The sequence below is a fragment of the Rhinopithecus roxellana genome, chromosome 1 (assembly GCF_007565055.1).
Source record: "Rhinopithecus roxellana isolate Shanxi Qingling chromosome 1, ASM756505v1, whole genome shotgun sequence".
In the NCBI taxonomy this organism is placed as follows: Eukaryota; Metazoa; Chordata; class Mammalia; order Primates; family Cercopithecidae; genus Rhinopithecus; species Rhinopithecus roxellana.
Window position 1 is genome coordinate 176,644,200 of NC_044549.1, and position 23,619 is coordinate 176,667,818.

The 23,619-nt window shown below is 40.4% G+C and overlaps 1 pseudogene; it reads left to right on the top strand.

Annotated features, from left to right (window-relative positions):
• The first annotated feature begins 4,057 nt into the window (after positions 1 to 4,057).
• The window catches only part of LOC104673192, a 112,422-nt pseudogene continuing 92,860 nt past the window's right edge, over positions 4,058 to 23,619 (top strand).

The window sequence follows — 23,619 nt, forward strand, 5'->3', positions numbered from 1 at the left end:
TCTACACAAAAACCTGCACACAAATGTTTATAGCAGCTTTATTCACAATTGCCAAAACTTAGAAGCAATCAAGATGTCTTTCAGTAGGTGAATGGATAAGCTGTGCATCCAGACAATGGAATATTATTCAGCGCTAAAAAGAAATGACCTAGCAGGCCATGAAAAGACATGGAGGAAACTTAAAGGCATATTACTAGGTGAAAGAAGACAAAAGGTTGCATATTGTATGATTCCAACTACATGACAATCTGGAGAACGCAAAACTATGGAGACAGTGAAAAGATCAGTGGTTTCCAGGGGTTAGTAGGGAGAAAGGAATGAACAGGAGGAGCACAGAGGATTTTTAGGTCTGTGAAACTACTCTGTATGATACTGTAAAGGTGGATACATGTCATTTTACATTTGTCTAATGTTTTAAACAAATGCACACCAACAGTGAATCCTAATGTAAACTCTGGTCTTTGAATGATAATGATGTGTCAGTGTAGGTTAATCAACTGTAATAAATGTACCACCTGTTCAGGATGCTGATAATGGCTATGCATGTGTGGGGACAGAGAATATATGGGAAATCCTTGTACCTTTCTCTCAATATTTTCTGTGAATCTAATAATTCTTTAAAAACTAAACTCTATTTTAAAAAAGCCTTAAATTAGTATTAAGGATTTTAGTCCTTAAGCATACTGTGGTACAAAGTCTCCAAATATGGCCACCATCAATTCCTTCCCTCTGTGAACATTCATGCTACTTCTGTCATCAAGAGGTAGAGTCCATTTCTCCTTTCTGTGATTCTGGGTTGGCCTTGTGACATTTTTTGACCAATAGAATATGACCTCTTTAAGAGGCTTGACAGCTTTCACCTTGTTCTCTAAAGAGAAGCCAGCCACTACGTAAGAAATCTGAATACTCAAGACCACCATGCTGTGAAAAAGCCCAGGTACTAGGGCTTATGTGGGAAGGTCACATGGAGGAGAACTGAGGAAGCCATCAGGCAGTGAGAACTGAGACTCCATACATATGACTCCGGTTGAACCATCTCAGCCAGCTCTCAGAAATTTAAGCCATCCCAGCTGAGGTTCTAGACACTGTGAAGTACAGATGAGCCATCTTTGCTGGGAGCTATCTGAATTCATAGCCTACAAAATCAATGAGCATAATACAATATGTGCTGCTTTAAGTCCCTAGTTTGAGAATAGATCATTGAAACACTACTTGAGGATAGCTGAATGTTGATTAAGACCACAGATTCTGAAGCAGAGTGCCTCGATACTTAATAGCTGTGCAACCCTGGGTAAATTATGGCTGTGGTAAACTGCTACATTGGTGGCCCCCAATGAACCACATCACCTACTATTCACAGCCTTGTGCGATCCCTGGATGCTGACTCTGAGCTGAGCATGTGACTTGTTTTGGCCAATGGGACATCTGCAGTAAGACGCAAGTAGAGACTTGAAAAGCACTTGCATGATGGGAGCTGTCCTCTGGGAACACTTGCTCTTGGACCCCTGAGCCACCATGTAAAAAAGTTCAGGTGCCTTGCTGGAGAGATAGCACTGAAGGAGAGAGTCCCAGCTAGCCCCAACCGTTTCAGCCATCTATGCTCAGGGGCCAGATGTGGGAGTGAAGAACAGCAGAACTACCTGACTGAGCCTAGCCCAGATCACAAATTAAATAAATAAATAATTGTTTAAAGCCAGTAAGTTTGCAGATTGTTTGCTATGCAGCAGTAAATAAATAGAAATACTACCCATGAAATTGCAAATGTGATTACATATTTTTCCTAGCATACATTAAAAATTTTTTAAAGTCAATCAATGCACCAGCTAAAACAATCTTATCTACCACTTAATAATCCCCTTATCAGACTTTGGAAAATATTGGTTTAACAAGACAACAGTAACAATGATAACAAGTACAATAGCAATTAATAATTTAGTGGCTACTCTTTTCCAGACCTTGGGCTAAATGGTTTACATGCATGACCTAATTTAATCCCCTCAACAACCCTGTCAGTTAGGTGCTGTTATTCCCATTTTGTAGATAATGAAATATGGGGAAGCTCAGAAAGGTAAGTAATTTGCCAAAGGTCACATGAAGGTCATGTTTGATGACTCTTAGAACTTTTTGTGGAGTAGAAACTTCCCATGATCTGAAAGAAAATTAATGAGATCTACTCTTTGTATAAGTGTTTCTCTGCCTTTTAGTTATGAATTGCTGATATCATTGCTTATATTATATTCAGGGGCTACTTCAGAGACAGAGCTGCTCTATATGACCAGAAACTTGGGCTACAGACAGGTTCCTCACCCTCCCACCACCTACCCACCTCCATTCCTGCTGACAGACTGTCAGGAGCAGTGCATTGTCCTCATTAGAGTCACTCTGACAATAATCAACAGTAGTTATTGGACATTTACCATGCACCGAGCTTTTTGCTGAGTGCTAGAGTCGGAATGGAAAGTTGAGAAGAGATTCAGAATAACTGTAAAATAGGGCTCCAACCCTTGAAGAATTTATGTATTTGTTAAGGAGACCAGACTAGTTTACACACTCAAAATAGTCACTAGACAAAGTAAGACCATTTAAAATTATGTGCTAAATTACACAGAACAGATATGACACAGAAGTTGGGAGAAAAGGAGAAAAACAGAGGAGGCTGAATGGAGAAGACAACTCTTGCATGCCTCAGAAGTGGGCGTAGGCTTTGCAAAATTGGAGCTGAGAGGAGAGGGCACTCTAGGTAAAGAAAACACCCAGGCAAAGATATGGCAAGGGAATAATCATGGAACAGAGAGACAGATTGGGGGTGGAAAAGAAGTTTGGATTCATAGACCAAGAAGCACTGAACAGAATAAGATTGCGTTAAATTCACTTTGTGTCCCCAGTCTTGCACAGGGCCTGGAACATAGTTAAGTACTCACTGAATAACCATGAGTCAGGTGTGGAGAGGAGAGTCCTCTCCATGGGCACAGGGAGTATTTGTGGGTGAAGTCTGGGTTGGAGAGAAGAAGTCTAGGAGGCAAGAAAGTAAACTTCCAATGACTACACAAGGATGGAGTCAGAGGCCGCGTGCACGGCCTTTCAGGAGGTGTCCTGGTGACAGTCCCAGGAGCCCAGGCAGATTAAAGACCCGGAAGAGAGCATCCTCTCCTCTTGTGGAACCTGATTGCCCTGGAAGGAGGCTTCCCTGCCATATCCCAGCAGGTATCTGAGGCAGAGAAGCTCACCCCACCTACCGAGAGACATAGGAGGGTCCCAGCAGCTTCCTTTATTGGCCTTGGACAGAGCTCAGCAACTGTCTTCTTTCAGAAACTGTCCTTGACTTCACCGTGACCCATGTTTTTCCTCTAGGAGTGACCACCCCTTCCTGCCTCCCATTTTTGTCCTGAGCCTGACCGGCAGTCACTGTTTCTGAATCCAAGCTGAAGAGGGAAGGAGGTCCCACAGCTTCCCAGGAACAACTGAAACACTCACTGCGCTTTGGAGGTCTCTAAAGTCTCCATCAGCCCATGAAGTCTATGTGTCTTCTTCAAAGTCTTTTGGTCCGGCGAAGCCACATGCCACACCCAATGCCCACCACGGTGAGACCCTGCTAGTGCATACAGTCAGCAAAATCCAAACAGGCCTCCTGGCTTCCTGACCATCTGAGCACTCCCAAGCACTGGCTCAACGTTCTCACTCTCTCTTTGTTCTTCAGGGAACAGTGAGCTTTGGTTTGAGGTTACCTCAAAGGAAAAACAATTTGATGTGTGATAAGCTTCGGGCCACTGGCAGAACAGGGAGGGCCTATCAGATGTGGGCTACTATAAAACAAAGTAAGGCTTTCCTATTGGGTTAAGCTAAACTGTAGCCCTAGTTTTTGGTGAAAAGAAACCAGCTAAAACTCCAGTTCAAGGCTGACACCTGGGAATCCTTCTAGGAGAATTGTAAATAAGCAAAGGAAGCCATTCTTGGAGATACGCAGAACTAGGAAAGCAATTTCATAAGCGTATACATTTCCAACAGCACCTCGGCAAAAACAGCTCAATTTGAGATATTCATTTGCATCAGAATAGTCATGAATATTCAAAAGTCAGCCAGTGTTTCAGAACCATTGTCTATTCCTGGTGCTTTCATCATCCCCTTGAAAAGCAGATCGTGGGTTTTCAAGAAAGGTAAACTTTGCTGGTCTTTGCACTGCCATGCCCGGCAGGGAAGGGGATGATTGTTTTCTCTTTCTTAATGTTAAAAAGTCTCAGCTGGTGTGAAATCTTTGCACTTTGTTCTGAGCAGGGTAAGAATCATGCCAAAGACCTTGGATCTGGCCTTAGAGATACACTTTTCAAACTGCTTGGTGGAGCTTTCTGTTCCGAATCCTGCACATGTTTTCTGACATGCAGGTTACTTAAAGAGAAAACCCTGCCAGGGTCATGGGTCACATCGATGAAATGTACGCAGTGTAAGATTCAGGAGGCTTCTGTCATAGTACTTAGACTCTCCGGGTTACACTGGCCAACCCACTTATTTTTTGTATCTTAATATTTTATTTTTTTACCATAATATTTAATATTTTGCCCTTTAATTGGACAAATAAAGATTCATGTGTATTCATCCTCTCTCTTTTTTTGTCTCAGTTTTACAAAATGAAATAAGGTGATATTGCATGACTGAAAGTGCTTTGAACTCCTTAGAGGGAAAGCAGGAACTATGGCCAAGTCAGCGGTTGTCTATCAAAGCTTTCATTGCCAGAAAACAATATCATCTTTTGATTCACAAGGTATTCTCTTAGATAATTTTAATGTTAAGAAAACAATTTTCATTTTAAAAACAAAATAAGTAAATAAATAAAGAAGGAGACTCACCAGTCTACCATTTGCTGAGATGATTGGCAGCTATTTCTAGCTTTCTTTGCTAAAATTGGATTTCTTCTTTATGCTCCAAACTGATAAATGGTTCAATAACAGGTTTAAGGTGGGTTATGAGGGAAGGAGATGCAAGAAGGTTGAGCTGGTACAGACTGAATAAGAAATTCATCTCTTTGCCCTCAACACATTCCAGCTGAAGCTCATTTTATTGTCGTCTAAGCTCTGTCTAAATTGTTCAATTTATGTGACAAAGTCTTGATGGTATCTCTTTAAGGCTGTCAGAGGAGCCAATGCAATGTCAATTCAGAAGTGAAGTCATCGTCACAAAAGTGCCTTTAGTGGAAAATGACAATGTGGGAAGTCTTACCTGTTCTTTTGCAATTATTTCCGTATTCAATTTGCAAGATAAAGGATGAGTGCCTCTCCACCCACCCTATACCTCTGCCATCAGACTATGTTCTTTCCATTTATTTCTCAGGGTTGGCCTCAAATCACTAGACAGTCCTTGAATGTTAGTGCTGGGGAGATTTGGGATATTGTTTAGCCTCAGTTAGAGGATCTGAGAATTCAAAAAATAGAATTGTTTACAATGAATATTTTTATTAATCAGGCATTTAAAGCAAAGAAAAACAAAACATGCTTTGCTGTTGTAAGACTAAAAAGGCTCTGAACCAAAAAGAAAAAGGCTGGGGGTGGGTGAATAGGGATAGGGGGTGGTCATACTGCCCCATGGATTGAAGAATAAACACCGTGGCTTCCCTGCTTCTCTGGGAGGCAATTCCTAGGTGCGTTCTGCATAGTCCCAGGAGTCCGCAGTGAAAGTGACCTCTTGAGGCCCACAGCAGTAAATTGCGCATAAGCTCATCCATTACTGGGTTTCCTTTCTCCTACTCCTTTCCCTGCTCCTTCACAATGCTTGCTAAGATCATCTCCCAGATAAACTACTTGCATCCAATTCCTGGTCTCAAGGTCTGCTTTGGATAATGGGGAAGTTTATACATCAAAAAGGCATTGCCCTTCATGGAGAGGTTCTCGATCAGGGGTGATTCTGCCCTCTGGAGGACATTTGGCAAAATCTAGAAATGTTTTTGTTGTCACAGTTGGGGAAGGGAGTGTTTTTACTGGCATGTAATGGGAAGAGGCCAGTGATGCTGCAAATATCCGACAAGGCGCAGGACAGCCCTTCGTAACAAAGAGTTAGTGAGCCTGAAATGTCAGCAGCGTCTAGGATGGGAGACTCCGCCTTGGAGTACATGTTCTTCATGTCTCATACCATCAGCAAAACTCCATACCCTAAAAATTATACAAAGGCCTGCTTTGGAGGATGAATTTCTAAGGAAGAGCCATCTAGACTATCTCATCTCTTCCTCCGTTGTAATAATAGAAGAGTTCTATTCTAGGGTGTGGCAAAGGTGTGGTTCCTGAAGCTACAAATATGAAAGTGGTGATATTGAAGGGGACAGGCTGGCATTCAGCTGGGGCAGCATGGATCACGATAGGCAACTTCAGGGATATCACAGGCAAAGCACTAGGTCAACCATGTTTGGAAAAGCAACTTCTTTTTTAACCACTGAAGTGCAACTGAACATAGACCTACTATATGCTGAAATTATTTTAGTATTAATTGTGTTATTTTTAACAAAATTTACCTAAACTCTTAAGATGGTGTTAAATGTACCTAAACAGATCCCAGACATTCTAGGTAAACATAAATAAGCGTAGTTCATTTTACAGATGAAGAAATTGAGGCTCAGATTAAGAAAGCTGCTCTTGGTCACATAGCTAGCAGGTGCCAAATCCGGGCTGGGACACAGATATGTGAACTCCCACCTTGTTTACTCCTTCACCCAGGGGCAGAGAAGAGCATATGGGAGAGCCTAGTGTTTTATTGCTGGGTGGATTATATAAGTCCAGCAGATGGCTAACACTGAAGCCAGCAGTTTCTCAAAATTCCCAGATCCTAAGAAGTGTCAGTCTCATCATGGTGAACTGTGCCCATCTTCTCTTGTATCTCAAACTATAACACACACACACACACACACACACGCGCACACACACACACACACACCATATTTCTTATCCTGGAAAACAATACAGAAAATTCACCTTTAAAAAACTTTAAAATTACAAGTAAAGATGAAGATTGCAAAGTGAAATAAAGCTTATCCTGAGGAATTCTCTCTCCGATTTCTTAAGAAGATGCCATGGGTATCTAAAGAAAACAAATAAGGGTGCTTTAACCATAACAGTTTTATGGTTATGTTTTATATCTTCTGGGGAAGATCCCAGATATTAGCTCATCCACACCGACCTTAATTTTATAGGGAGGAAGGCAAGGCACAAAGAAGATAAGGAACACATGTAAAACCACTCAGCAGAGGCCAGAACATTCCCTGCCCATGACTGTAGAACTCTCCTCTGGAGCCAATTTTCTAACATGGTTCTCATTTTTAAAATGCTGGTCTTCAAATATCGATACATTTCTAAGCTAGAGTGTTAATGTGCAATCCAAGAGGCACAAAAGAAAACGTGGAAAGAAGCTCATTTGCCTTACAGGAATTTCTGAGTTATTTTCTTCTACAGTCATCTATGACATGAATCTCCTTTACGGTTCCATGCAGAAAGAAATTTCTACCAAGTTCTAGATGACAAATTTGGGAGAATAGTTAGCATTTACTAGAAATGAAATAAACATGTGGTATGTAACTACATAGTCTTTGGTTTTATTGGAGATTGGTGTGAGTGGCTGAATTTTTGCAGTTCTATCACATTAATTAGAAAATCAGTGCAAAGCAACTTATTTTTTTTTAGATCATTGATTTTTTTCCCTCAAATTTAGGGAAAATGACAAGAAAATTCACGTGTTGGGCTTTTGTTCAATTTTGTATTCTAACTAAACTACACAGCACTTGAGTGCTAGAAACAGATAACATTTGTCTTCCTATCTCTAGTGCTTAGCACAATGCCTGGCACTTAGTAAGTCCTTCACATAATTTATGTTGAGTGAATGAATGAATGAATAAATGAATGTCAATGATTGCTTTAGAAGGCATTCTGCCTTGATATGAATTATTAATAAATGTAAGTCAATTTATTTTTCACAAGTATGTTTGAATTTTCCTGTCCTTATATTTCTTGCAACCCTGGTCAATCTCAGAACATCCATTTTTTTACATTAATAATTCAAAGAAGGAATTCCTGAAACAGAAGTCTGAATAGGAATGCAGATAATAGAGTTCCAAATGAACAGGTAAGACTTCCCACATTGTCATTTTCCACTAAAGGCACTTTTGTAACGATGACTTCACTTCTGAATTGACATTGCATTGGCTTCTCTGACAGCCTTAAAGAGATACCATCAAGACTTTGTCACATAAATTGAACAATTTAGACAGAGCTTAGACGACAATAAAATGAGCTTCAGCTAGAATGTGTTGGGGGCAAAGAGATGAATTTCTTATTCAGTCTGTACCAGCTCAACCTTCCTGCATCTCCTTCCCTCACAACCCACCTTAAACCTGTTATTGAACCATTTATCAGTTTGGAGCATAAAGAAGAATAACTTAAAATAACACAGAAATAAACACAGAAAGCAAGAGTTATAAAGCTTCAGTGTTCTTTCCCTATTTCTGTTTATTTTTTAGTATTCTTCAATGGGTTCATTTTAAGTGCCGGTGGCAGTGTAGAGATGGGGTCATGAACAGGGACTTTGGAACCAGAAAGACATAAACTTAAGTCCCAGACCTGCCACTTTCCAGCCACATGACCTTGGGCTAGTTATTTCAGCCCTCTGTGCCTCAATATCCACATCTATGTGGTGGCACCTATCTCATAAGGCTGTTAGAAAGACTAAATGAGATACATACGAAAGTGCCTGGAGTATACTAGATGCCCACTGAATGTTCGAAAGATAAATAGGTAAGTCTCCACCTGCTCATGATTACCCCACTTTTCTATATTCAGAGTCCATTCAAGATCTTGATTATATCTGTTTCAGTTGTCTATTATGTCGTTAAGAAGCCACTCCAAAACTTAGTGGCTCAAAACAGTAAGAACGCATCATTTCTTATGATTGTGAGTTGTGACTGAGTGGTTTCTCTGCTGGTCTTACCTGGGCTCACTATGGAAGGTTAACTAGGCTCTGGACCTCTCTCTCTGTGTGGTCTTTCATCTGGGCTTCATCATCATATAGTGGCCACAGGGCAGGATTCCAAATGAGAACAGGAAGAAGCTGCACAAACTCTTGAAGTCTAGGCTCTAGAATATGCACAACATAACTTCCACCACATTCTATTGATCAAAGCAAGTCACAGGGCCAGCTCAGTCTGAAGAGGGTATAGACTTCATCTTTGGATAGAGGAGCATCAAAGTCACATTGCAAAGGTCTATGCGTACCACTATGGGATACTTTGTGTCCATGACATAATCCACCACAATTCCCTCACCTCACCTCATGCACACCTTCTTGGACTATGCCTTCCCAATCTTCTACTTCCACTTCACAAATCTTTCAGTCTTTGCATAAAGTAAAAATAGTGTTGTCACACAGCCAATGACTGCTGGAGAATCATGCAGTAAGTCAGTGAACAAAGAGCTTGTGTCCAATGTAAGATAGACACTCAAATCTAGGGACAGATTCAGAAAGAGCCATTTTCCAAAAGAGTAGCTAACAAGAACCCGCATGTCATGATCTTTCGTCCCTGAAGTAATTAATCCAAATGTGGGGCTTTGGAGTTGTTTTACTTATGGTTATCTCAATCCTACAGCCAGATTACCTCAATCCTGGCGTGTGGCAGCCATGGGCATGAGCCACTCAGATTTCCCGCAAGAGAGAACCTATTGGGATGAGGGCAGTTAGCTGATGGCCTTCATCTGCCACACCCCTGGAAATCACTTGTGTCCTCTTGGTGGCCACAGTGTCTTCAGGCTGCCCCAGGCAATGACTGAATGTGGTGAAGGTACCAGGTTTGGGACATTTCTGTTCTGGGGCTCTGCATTGGCCTGACTGAGATTTTCTTGCAGCTGCACTCTTCATGTCTTAAATAAGAAATCCTTTCCTTCCCCCAAGGTCAAAAAATATTAATCTATACTTTCTCCTAATAATTTTAAAGTTTTGCTTTGATTGTTAAAGACTTTCATTTGTCAGAAGCGATTCCAGGGTATGGTGTGAGGTAGGAGTCCAGTTTCATTTCTATCCATATGGATAAGCACATTTTTAGCTGCACTTAACATATAGTTCCTCCTCTCCCAACTGCCAAGCCGCCTCTACCATCTATCAGAGTTCCATGTATTCTTGGGTCTGTTTGGGAACACAGCCTTGTGCTCCACTAGTCACTTTATCTACTGCTGTGCCAGTTCAGCACTGTCTTCCTTCTAGTTGCTTCATAATAACTTGGGTTATCCATAAGGTAAGCCTCTCCCCAGTCTTCTTTAGCAATGCTTTCACTCTGTCCCCTCACTCTTCCAGATACATTTTAGAGTCAGCTTCTAGTTCTGTGAAAGACCCTGTTGATGTTTTGCTTGGTATCATTGAATTTATAAGTTAACTTGAGGAGATGTAGCTTTTTAAAATTTCTTTCATTCTTTTTTCCTTGGTCCTGTGACTAAATGCCTGGCTGCCTGTTGCTCTGCATCCAGATGTGGAGGAGCCGATGGCTCCTTATAAAGGCCTTCAATTATTAATTTCTGCTTTTTAGCCTTCTTCCTTACTCTGAATCAGTCCCAGAGATCAATTCTCCTCTTTGCTGTACCTTAGAGGTAATTTTTACTTTCTCATTGTAGTAATCAGGGTTCTCTAGAAGGACAGAATTAATGGAATATATATGGAGTTTATTACGTATTAACTCACATGATCACAAGGTCCCACAATAGGCCATCTGCAGGCTGAGGAGCAAGAAGAGTCAGTCCGAGCTCCAAAACTGAAGAACTTGGAGTCTGAAGTTCAAGGGCAGGAAGCACCCAGCACAGGAGAAAGACGTAGGCTGAGAGGCTAGGCCAGTCTAACGTTTTCATGTTTTCCTGCCTGTTTTTTGCTGGAAGCTGATTAGATGGTGCCCTCCAGATTAAGGGTGGGTCTGCCTTCCCCAGCCCACTGACTCAAATGTTAATCTCCCCTTTGGCAACACCCTCACAGACACACCCAGGATTAATATTTTGCATCCTTCAATCCAATCAAGTTGACACGTGGTATTAACCATCACACTTGTTTCTATCTTTAAAACTTTTCTATGATCAATAAGCACTATCATTGCAATAAAATGAACAAACAAAATGGTTATCTTGTTCCCTTGGTGATAAATTCAAGTCCAGCAGTCAACTTTCTTAATAACTTCAACCCCAACAGGATCAGTGTATACCCAGCCAGTGTGTGCTCCCAGGTCAATGGCAGACGTTGGTAATCAGTCACACACATTTACCTCATGTACCATGTCATCAGAATCTTTCTCAACATAGACAAGAAGGCTGCCACTGCCAACTTATCAAAGTTGTGAGGAAAACATTTTTGCCATCCAGGACAGAATGATCATTCACTCTTCCTTCTAGATCTATATTCTACAAATAATTCTAAAGGAGTCAGTTCAGGATGCTGGAAAGAGCACTACACATGGAACCAGATGCTCTAGTGAACAGGTTTGGCTCTGCCACACTCTATTAGAAGATTTTTCTTCTTGGGACAGACAGCCACTTCCCTCATCCTCAAGCTTCCTCTGCTGTGAAATCTGGAAGTAGACCTAAGTGCTCTACCTGCTGTAGCACCTGATGTGATTCTAAATTTCATTTTTTCCCCAGGCACTTGATGCAGCCAAGAAAACAAACAATGATAATAATGCCACATATCAAGGGCCTCCTCTGTGTTAAGGATGGTGCTAAGCACTTTACTGGATTATCATTCCATTTACTGCTTATAATATTACATGATGGTACTGTTCTCCCCATTTTACAGATGAAACAATTTAGAATTAGAGAAGGAAAGTACCTTGTCTGAGACCATCCAGCAAGTCAATGGATGCAGATGTGAACCCAAATCTGACTATAGCAACTGCTGCCCATGCTCTGCCCATACCCCACATGGCACTCATCGTTCCACTGCCTTCTGTTGCAAGCATCGGCCATGCTCCACTTGAGGGCTTTCTGTCAGCCCAGTGAGGCAGGCCAGTAGTCTCAGAAGCAAAGGGAGTTAATGCCCCTGGAAACAGCTCTCATATAATGACAGATGAGAGTTGGAGGATACATACCCCATCTCCCTCACCTCTTGGTTGGGATGACTCTGAGGCTTATTTTTTCCTTTCCTTGTCTTGCTTCCTCTCTTCCCCACATTTGCTTCCTGGGACCATATCTCCCCAAAATTTCTTGTACTCAGATTCTTCTTGCTGGGTATTTTTTCCTGGAACTGAAACCAAGACGACCTTGCACCATGCTAGGCTGTCATGAAAAGTAGACAATAGTTCTACAAAAACACACCTAAAATTTGCTTTTCCGCTCCTACTGCATTCCCTTTGAGTTTGAAGCATATAATCCTGTTATATCAGAGTCTGTATCCCTTGAGAGAGAAGAGTTAGGGACACCTGGGGTTTGTAGAGCTATAGAGGTCATGAGGCTTGAGAAAGTAGACCCGTGCATTCTTGTTCTGCCTTCAGCCACTTCCCCACTCTGTGCTCACAGACAAGTATGGAAACTCAAATGCCTACTTCTTCATTTGTAAACAGAAAGCTCTATGATTCGGACTCAGATTTTAGATTTGGAACTCAAGATAATCCAGCACGGATTGGCTGATCTATAGTTAAGGCTGGAATGCATCACTTTAATGCAGCTGACAACTTTGCATAAAGGAAGTAAAGACCCAGACACTGGCATGCAGGAAAAGATGAAAACACAATACTAAACAAGGAAATAAGATCAACAGAGATAAAGGGCTGGGCAGTCAGTCCTAGGTGAAAATGTTAATTGTAATGCAGCCTTTTGGAGAAAGATGGAATGTAAATCTTGCAAAATACAATGTGTCCAGAGCTAAATATGCAGCCATTATGATGATTTTCCAAGAACTGGCATATTCAATTATAGCGCTGAGATGTTTCTTTTCAGCTACATCAACACTTTTACACAATTAATAATCTCTTTTTAGAATCAATTTTATTTCTCAGTGGCATAGGCATTACGGAATGCCATGTCCACCAGCCCTGGCTTCGTGGTGGTTGTTTGTGGGACCAACTGTAATAATTCTTGTGATTCTATTCAAGGAATTTGGGAAGAGGAGAAGATTCCTAGTAGAGCTTGAAAACAAAGCAAAGAAATCATCCCATATGACTTTCTCCCCTGAAGTTCTCTGTGACTCCCTGTCTGCCATCAAGCTTGGGCTTCGATGTTAATTTTTCCATCTGCTTTGGCTGCAGGTAATTTGGAGACACTGACGTCATCAGACCATCTGTTCAGTAAAACCACAGCAATGCTTCCTCCTGAGTTGTTTATGCCTTGACAGCTACTTTGGGCTATTTTCAATATACTCAAAGCAGAGACTAAATTGTGGTCCAAACAGTCCCTTAGCATTGCATCAAAGTGTAAAAATTAAAGTTAATTCTTTTTGTAATTGTAACAAAAAAAATCAGGTGCACACCGAGTTATGGAAACTACTGGTTAATCTCAAGACAAAGGAAAGAAGATAGTTTGCATCATGATTTTATTCTTCCTGATGCCTTCTGACAGACTCAGTTTGTCCAGTCTGACCATTCCAGTTATGCCTAGGGCCTGACACAGGATAGTGCCAAATAAATTTTATAGGTTGAATGACCAGTATTTCCTTTTTCTAAGACACTCTTGAATATAATCCATTTATATATATTCTTTCCAGTCAGCTGTCTTCCTGTGACCAGGAAGAACTGGGAGTTAACTTTCACTTCCTCTTCAAGAGGAACTTGAGAGGGCTGCAGAGGAAATGGAGATTTCATCACTTCAAAACCTGTAGAGACCCCATTACACGTTTTGGAGGGTCAGTACTGCCTCTAGAATAGAGTAGATGTTTTTTAATTCCTACAATGTGAAACTGATAGCAAATATTAAACCAAAAGCAAAATGGATTTTTATTTTAATGCAAATCATGAAGACTGGATATACTTCTTCAAATAAATCTTAAGAGAGACAACTTACAATTTTAAATAAACAATTTTAATGCAAATCATGAAGACTAGATGTACTTCTTAAAATAAATCTTAAGAGAGAGAACTTATAATTGACCTATATGAGCATCATGTCTCAAGTGATTTTACATTATAGTACATTATGTGTGCTATGTTGCACAAGTATCCTGAGATCCCCTTGCATTGCCTGAATGCCAATTTTTGTTTTCATATTTAAGAAATAATATTTTTAAATTCATTTCTTATTTCTTGCTCCATTCTTATCCCTTCCTTCTTCCCTTCCTCACTCCCTTCCCATACTAACTCAGACCTAAGTCCTGTTGAGTTTGCCTTCTAAAAATAGTTCTTGACTCCTCCCATTTTTATTTTCTTTCCTAGCATTATGTTAGATCAAGTTACATTCATCTCTCATCTGGAGGTCACTGCTCTTTTAACATCCACTCTTGTCCTCTCTAGTTTGTTTCCTACAAGTTACAATGTAAATTTGATCATACTGTCCTCCTAAAGACCTTTAATGACATACCATTGTTTTTAGAGTGAAGATCACAATCCCTAATAAGTTCTCCAGGGCTCTGCACCATTGTCCTCTGACAACACAGTTAAGGGTCATTCACATTCCTTCACGTTGCTTCACATTCCTTCCTCTTCTGTACTTCAGACACTGTGGATTTTTGTTTGCTTGTTTGTTTCTAGTCCTTCCAACAGGCTGGCTCCCCCTTGTCACAGGTCCTTTGCACATGATGTTTATTCTTACTGGTCACTCTTCCCCTAGTTAAAGCCTACCTATTTTTCAGATCTCAATTCTTTTTAAGTTTCTCTTTAAACTAATCTTCTAGACCAAGCCTGGTCCCTCTGTCTGCTTTCACTTTCTTTCTTGGTAACAGAAGCCCCAGTTTTTAACAGGGCACGTAACTTACAAGCCCTTATTACAGCTAAGTGTGGAGGTGTGATTAAATTATGGCCAAAGATTTGTAAGTGGAAGTGATGTGTTCATTTTCCAGGACATGCCTTTCATTATACCTTTCTCCCTCCTCTGGCTGGAATACAGACATGATGGCTGGAGACTAAGCCATTATCTTGGACCATGAAGTGGAAGTCACATGCTGGGGATAAGAAACAGCAAGATAGAAGGAACCCGGGTCACTAACACCGTGGGGCACAGTATCAACACTGGTTTACCTACAGTGACATGAGAGAGAAGTAACTTTCTATCTTGTGTAACTCATCTTCATTTTAGTTTATTTATTTCAATTTGTATTTGAATCAAATTCAAACTTATGCAGTGTGATTAATATGTCTCCCCCCACCAAACTATAAGCCATATGAAGGCAGGGACCATGTCTGGATGAACTTTATATTCCCACGACCCATCAGGACACCTGGTAGATACTCAAATAAATATTTGTAGAAAGAAAAAAAGGAAGGAAAGGAGAAAAGAAAGAATGCCCATACTTCCTAGAATTTAAGAAAATTTCAAGTGTATCTTTTATAGACAAAGTTGTAGTAAGATCTGCCAATCCAACCCACTATCTCATTAGGCAAAGCTCAAAATTAATCTCCTGACACTCTGCAAAGCAGAGCTGGGAAGAAGGGAAGAAGAACAGCATATACAAATAAATGGACACATGAGCAGGGCAGTGCAGTCAGCAGCGGCCAGGTCATGGGGGTCTTGTCAAGGACAAGGCAGATTTTACCCTGGTAGCAATGAAGATATATCAAGGGGTTTTGTTTATTTTTTATGACATAATATATTTGAGAAATATTATAGTAGTTGCTATGAGGAAGTTGGATAGCAGGGAAGAGGTGCTGGAGACTATCCAATCAGTGTCAGGCTGAATAATGATGAAAATTAGTGCTTACGATAATTGTTAATATTGTTATCAATGTCCAGACTCCTCTCCTTCAGGACATACAGCAGGATTGCACTTCTGTTCTTCCTTATGGTGTAGTGGTGCCATGTGAGTAGTTCTAGCAAGTGAATTGTGATCAGAACTGATGTCTGTCATCTCCAAGTTGAGAAATTCATTGCCAGAATGATATCCTCCATAGTGTTCTTTCCCTCTGCCTTGGCAACCGCCAATGTTCCTGACAGTGGATGCTCCATCCACCCGGGTCCCAGAGTTAAGATGACACAGATCAGAGCCCACAGCTAACACAAAGCAGACATGAAGTGTGAGTGTAAGCCAATCTTTGTTCTTTGAAATCACTGAGATATTAGGGTTGTTTGTTATAGCAGCACATATTTGCGTATCTTGACTGAGCAATGTCCACTTTTAGTAATGCTTTGAGCATTGGCCACAAGATAAATCCACAAATGAGATAAAATAAAACATTTCAAGATTAATAAAACAGAATAGGCTAAAGTTTTAAAATATTGCCCTCTCTGCTTTTGAAAATTAACAATTAAAATAACTTCATTTTCTTGACAAATCTTTGATGCCCACTTCTAGAAATGTTAGTAGAAAACCCATTTGCCATCCAATTAATTAATTATTGAAGAGCAGTTCTAGAAATGACATTGATTAAAGCCATGCACTTCTTTCCATGTTCCATTGTGACTTTGAGTCTTCTGAATAACCTGACTCAAGTAATATGTACCAAATACTCCTGAAATGCCAGTCAGTGTGTTGGATGGGAGGATACAAACAACAAAAACACAAAGACCATGCCTTTCAGGTGCTCATAGTCTGAAAGCAGAAATAAGCACATAAACAAAAAATTAGTTAATCCCTGTGACTCAGTTTTATCATTATTAGATGAGGATAATTATAGTACCTGCCTCTTGAGTTGTTGTGAGGATTGAATACAAAACAGAAACATATGATGTGCTTAAAACATGCTTCACAAACAAACAAGTATAGACTAATCAGGGTTATTATGAAGGAATTTGTAAAGTGTCACATGGGTACCTGTAAGGGAGGAATTAACTACAGGATGGTGTGGGTAGCAAACACTCCACATCCTACCAGTCTCATATTCCATCAGTCCCACTTGAGTTTCCCTGAAGCTGCAATGTGAATTTTCTATGCATGCTGACAGCTTCCCTCTTCAAGCCTGAGCCTTTCTGCTTCCATGTCTGAGGAAGAGCTTTCTGTGGCACAAGTGTGGGTCTTGCTCAGCTGTGCTTAGGGCAGCCTGGAAGTGCTGGGGATTTACCAACCCCAGAAGCATTTCTTAACCAATGAGGGATAGAATTGGCAAATAAATACCCAGCTTCCCTGTTCCACAGTGGGACAATTCCAAGGCATATTCTGTGCAGTACCCTCAGGGGTCTGAGCAGGACTGAGTCCCAGTTGCCCACAGCAATAACTGATTGACTCATGCACACTCCATTGGTTTTTCTCCTTTCCCATCTTACTTTCTCTACTCCCTTACTTGTGCCAGTTAAACAAACTGTGTCCAAGGCCTTGTCACAAATTTTGCTTTTGAGGGGACTTAAACTTTGAGACACTGGAGTCAGGGAAGGAAAAGTGAGAGAAAGAAGGTAGAGAAAAGAAATGATGTTTGAGATAAGCCTTAAAAGACTATTAGAATCCACCAGGTGGGGAGGTGGAAAGTACTTCACTGGGAACACAAAGAGGCAAAAGCATGGAGGCTCAAGGGATACATTGAGCCTGGAATACACCAGAGGGATTTGCAGGGGATGGAGGGAGCAGACCAGCACTGGGAAGTCATCTAGAGACAGCTCAAGTAGAGGCTTTTGTGAGGAGTGGGTTGAAAGATGAAAAATGATCCTTTTTAGCACAATGAAATCTATTCAAGAACTATAAAAACCCCATATTGAAGCCTGTTCCCTTGAGTTCTGCTTCCCATTTGAGTAAAGGTTAGGAGCCATTAAACAGAATGATGTGGTTTGGCTGTGTTCCCACCCAAATCTCATCTTGAATTGTAGTTCCCATAATTCCTATGTATCGTAGGAGGGACAAGGTTTGGATAATTGAATCATGGGTGTGGTTTCTCCCATCCTGTTCTCATGATAGCGAATTCTCATGAGATCTGATGGTTTTATAAGGGGCTTCACCCTTTGCTGGGCACTCATTTTCTCTCCTGCCACTCTGTGAAGAAATGTCTTCTACCATGATTGTAAGTTTCCTGAGGCCTCCCAAGCCTTGCAGAACTATGTGAGTCAATTAAACTTCTTTCCTTTGTAAACTACTCAGTCTCAGGTATGTCTACGAACTTTAGCAGCATGAGAATGAACTAATACACAGAATATGCACTGAGGTAGACAAATTTAGGCACACACGAGCCCAGGATTCCAGAGGCACCTTGCCTCTCTTTGTGGCTTCATCAAGCCAGCAATATTGAGATACAAAGCTTTTTCCTTTTAGGACTACAGCAATTGTCTTCTGTATCACTACCAGAAACAAAGATATGTTTATTTAGTGCAGGTTAAACACTAATGCTTTTTAGCAGGATTTATAGTTCTTGCCTGAGTCCAGGAGTGGATCTTTGTGCCAGGTGCTCCCAGAGAAGTGGCACTCTAACTGGGGGAGGGGAATGGGGAGGGTAGTGCACAATGGCCTTCTCTACTCTTGGGGTATTCAAATACTGAACATCCCAACAAAATAGCCAATGCTCAATGATTCTCTTTCCATATTATTTAAGTTCTGCTTTCCTGCTCCTCTTAGTAGCTAGTCGTGTTTTACGGTCATTTCCAGTGATTTGACAATCATAGAACAGTACACCTACAGCAGCTTATACAAGAGCTGCATATGTACATATATGTACACCTACAACTGCTGCCATCAATGACCTTAGCCTTACCATTGTAGTGTACAACTGCCTGACTTCCAGCCACCTATGGGCTTACTTGGGTGGTTGGAGCCCACTCTGTCCAAACACACCAAGACACAAGTCCCAGTACATTAATGCCTATCCCCATGCCACAGTCCAACAGCAACTGAGAGTTGAAGGATAAATATCACCCTACCTTCTGCCCTCAGGTGGGATGACTCTGGGGGCATGGTCTATATTGACTTCTAGGGCTGTCCTCAGTGATAACTGGCTTCAACTTGTACCTTTCATTGAAGCCTTCCTTTTCCTGTCCCACTTCCTCACACCAGTGCCCTCTGGGATTATCTCCCAGATAAACTACTTGCACTCAATTTCTGGTCCCAGGGCTTCTTGGGGAATCCATACTTAGATCTATCACCAATCTATCTTTCCATTTTAGTGCCAGCTCCGACAACACTGTTTTGTCCAATGAAAACTTGTGGGATTTCAAAAAATCATTTTGATGTTTTATTGGTTATGTTTGAATTCTCCCCATTACTACAGAAACAGAAAGGGTTATCTACGAAATAAGAATATGCCATAGATGTGGATTTGAGTGAGGAGGCAGAGTTATTGCAGGACTGGCTGGAAAGAGGGTCCCTAAAAATGCATACTGGGAAGACAGATGTAAGAGGAATTAAAAGTGGCTCACTAGCTAGCTAAAAAAGTAAAAAGATAGAAAACAGTAAGGTGACAGGCAGAGATAAATAAAGATAGATTTGCACTGAGAAAAGAACGGTCTCTCACTTTTTCCTTCTCTAGAAGCTGAGTGCAATGTGGTGAGCCACAGGTGATGAATCTTGATTGGTTTATGTCAACTGTGACAACATTGTTTCCACTATTACTCCTTCTTTGCTGCTAAGAGTTGCCACATGACTAGTTCTGGCCAAAGAGGTATAAGATAAAGCTCACTGGGGGATTCTAGGAAGGTTTTTGCTTTCCTGATTTTCCTGATAAAAGGGACAGAGTAAGATGTCCCTGTTCCATTGGTGTGTGTGTGTGTGTGTGTGGGAGAGAAATACAGATATGATACCTAGAACTGCAGCAGACATCTTGTGATCATGAGGCAACAGGCTCACATGCTAAGAATGGCTGAGTGGAAAGACAGAGTCTGTCTACATTAAGCATTCACCTGGACTGCTGATACATGACACATTTGTTACAGAGAAAAATAAACCTCCATTTGTCTAAGCAACTTCTAGTGAAGTGTGAAGTTTTCTGTTACTTGCAAACCAAGACATTCCTAAGTCCTAAAAATACTATCTTTCATCCCCAAGTCCTTTAAAAAATATTAGTATATGTGGCAATGACAACTAATTAGGAGTAATATTAGATCAATAAAATCTTGGTTAATTAAAATGAAGTGTTAAGACCCACAGTTCACAGTTCTAAGTTCAGTTAAGCTATAGAAAGTAATTAATTGATTCATTAATTGGAAAGAACTACATGTTGAAAGACTGCTGCTATTAGCAGTCAGTAACCCAATTTGATTGCTACAAATAGCCAATCTTCTGGGAATACTCAGAGATTATACACACATACTGTATGTATATAACCTCTGAGTATTCCCAGTACTCATATATACATACACATATAAGCTTATTCTCAGTACAGCATATGTGTGTGTATATTCATATACATATATATCTATATACATATACATACATACACACACACACACCTCTCTTAGATAACATATAGAATATTTCACCTCTTGGTTTTTTTTATCATCTAAGAATACATCTTGAAAATTGTCCCATATCAATTCAAAGAGCATTTCTTCATATCTTTTTTTTAATAGCTGCAGGGTATTCTGCTGTGTGAATATCTTATGTTCTAGTCAAATCACTTTCATATGGATGGTGTTATGAACTGAATTATGTCCCTCCCCCAATTCATATACTGAAGTCCCCTAGCCCCCTTTACCCAAGAATGTGACTATATTTGGAGGCAGAACCTTTACAGAGGTAATTAAGGTTAAATGAGGACGTAAGGGCGAGGCTCTAATCCAATAGACTGATTTCCTTATGAAAAGAGGAAGAGAAACCAGAGGAAAGGCCATGTGAGGACACAGCAAGAAGGAGGCCATCTGTAAGAAAGGGAGAGAGGTCTCAGGAGAAACCAACCCTCTTGACACCTTGATTTGGACTCCCCAGCTTCCAGAACTGTGAGAAAATAAACATCTGCTCAAACCACCCAGTCTGTGGAATTTTGTTACGGCAGCCTGGAAAAATAATACAATGGATATTTAGGTTGTTTCCAATATTTTTAACACTGTAATTAGTGCTATAATTAATAATCTTATAAAATGTTGTTTCATATTTTTAGAAATATATTCTCAGGATAAATGCCTAAAGCAGAATTGTTGGATCAAAGGCTAAATGGGTAGGAACAGATACTGACAAATTCCCCTCCATAGGGATCCCACCACTTTGCAGTCCCCAAAATGATATATTTTGGTGCCTGATTCCCCAGCAGTTTTGACAACAGGCCGTGTTAAAATTCTTAATTTTCACTAATCTAACAGGTAAAATGGCACACCAGTATGGTTAGTTTACATTTCTTTTAAGATGAGTAAAGTCAAGCATTTCTTTAAATGTAAGGGCCTTTGGTAAACCTTTTTCTATGAACTGTCTGCACATGTCATTTATCTTATTTTTTAGATTTCTACTTTCTTTTTCCTTCATTTTTAAGAGTTCTTTATGCATATTTATGTACATAGATTGATACACAGGAACTCTCTTTTATCTGTTACACATGTTGCAAATATTTATTCTCAGTTTTTACTTGCCTTTTGACTTTATTGCAAAATTTTTTATTTGGAAACCATTTTAAAATTACAGAAAAGTAGCCAGAACAGTATAAAGCATTATCTTTTACCTTTTACCCAGGTTTGTTAACTGCTGACATTTTGTCACATTTGCTTTATTTCTCTCTTACTCTGAACATTTGAGGATAAATTGCAAATATTGAATCCCTTTCCCCCTAAAATACTCCAATGTGAATTTTCGACAACAGAAAAACTTAAATTGATACACTATTGTTTAATCTGCAGATTTATTCAAGTTTTTCCAATTATCTCAATAATACCTTTTACAGTTTCTTTTTCTGGTCTAAGGTTCAATCCAGAATCGTGCTTTACATTTAGTTCTGGTTATCTCTTCAGTCTTCTTCAATCTAGTACGGTTCCTCAACTTTTCTTTGTCTTCCATGATGTTGAAATTGTGGGGAAGCACAAGCCATTTATTTTGCAAAGGGTCCTTCAATATGGATTTGTCTGATGTTTCCTTGTGCTTAGATTCAGACTGTGCATTTGTCACAGGAATGTCACAGGGTGATACTGTGTCTTTCCTGGTACAGCATAGCAAGAGGCACATGATGTTGACTCATTATTGTGATGTTGACTTTGATCACTTAGTTCAAGTGGTAACTACCAGCTTTTGTCATTGTTGAATTACTATTTCCCTTTTGTAATTTTGTAAGTAATTTGTGGGGTGATAAAAATCTTGTTTCTTATCACACTTTTACACATGAGTTTTAATATCCATAAATGATTCTTGCCTGAATGAATTAATACTACAGTGTTTGCAGAATAAGGATTTTCTAATTCCATCATTTATTCTATAGTTATTCATTGTCATTCCACTGTTAGGAAGTTCTTTTCCTCCTCTCTGTAACTCTCTCTCTATTTCTGTGCCTCTCTCCCTATTTCTCTGTCTCTCTCTGTATCTCTCTACTTGTCCACCTCTTTAAAGTTCATGCAGACTCACGGACTCTTATTTTATTCAGTGAGTTATACTTCATTACTACCACTATTTATTTTGATGTATAGCAAGTATTTTTAATATCCAAGAACTCTCACTTCCTGATTGTTTTCTCTTTTTGTAAATATTCTCACTGGCTGAAATAGGGATTGCTTTTAAATGTTCACTTCTCCATACTCAGTTTTTCTATCTTTTCCTCTTTGTTTCTCTTTCTTATGCAAAGGCCTAAGAGTTTTTGGTCACCCATTCATCTTAAAATATAAAGGCTCATGCAGGCTAATGCAAATGGCTGGTGACTCCTTCCTCAGTTGTGTGGGTCCTTTTCTAAGAGGCTTCACGGTAAATGTGAGAGCATATAGTCATCTGATGGCAGCTTCATTTTAGGATATGAGATCATGAAAACCCCCTCTGAGAATCAGAAGGGCTTTTCAGTGAGACGTCAGCCCCCCATTTTGGAAGCTCCTGCTCTCTCCCCAAGCAGTTCTTGTAATATCTTTAGCTGACAGTGCTCCCACATTTGTCCTGGAGATGAACCCCTAACTGCTAGTTCTCCTGCAGCTCCATGGGTGGGCGAGGGGAGCATTTATGCATGTGAGTCACGGGGGCAGGGAAACTTGCATAGCTTTGCCACAGGCAATCTTCCAATTCACACTTTTTCCACAGTTTACCATCCCACCTCCCACACTAACTCTTTCTACCTGGTGACTCCCTGCTTCCAATATTACTGGGCCCCTGGGGCAGATGAGTTCCAGGCTGAGCTGCAGCCTTCATTCTGGCAGTGGTGGGTTCCTGCATCTGTTTACCTGTCAGTGTGCTCCCATTCACTGTCTGCCATCCAGACATGCATTAATAACTCATTCCCACGCTCCACACTCTTGGGGGCTTATTTCCTCTGGAACTTCTGTGTCGTAATTTCAATAGAATTCAGAGAGAGAATGGGAAGACAAATGCCTGTGGTCCACCATCCTGACCGAGAAAGTTACATTGTTATGAGATGGTATGGTTCAAGGGCATTTGACTGGGATGTAGAGTACTTATCCTAATTTCATCAACCATCAACATCACCATGTTCTTATACTCCTTTTCCCCAGCAGTCCCTTACAG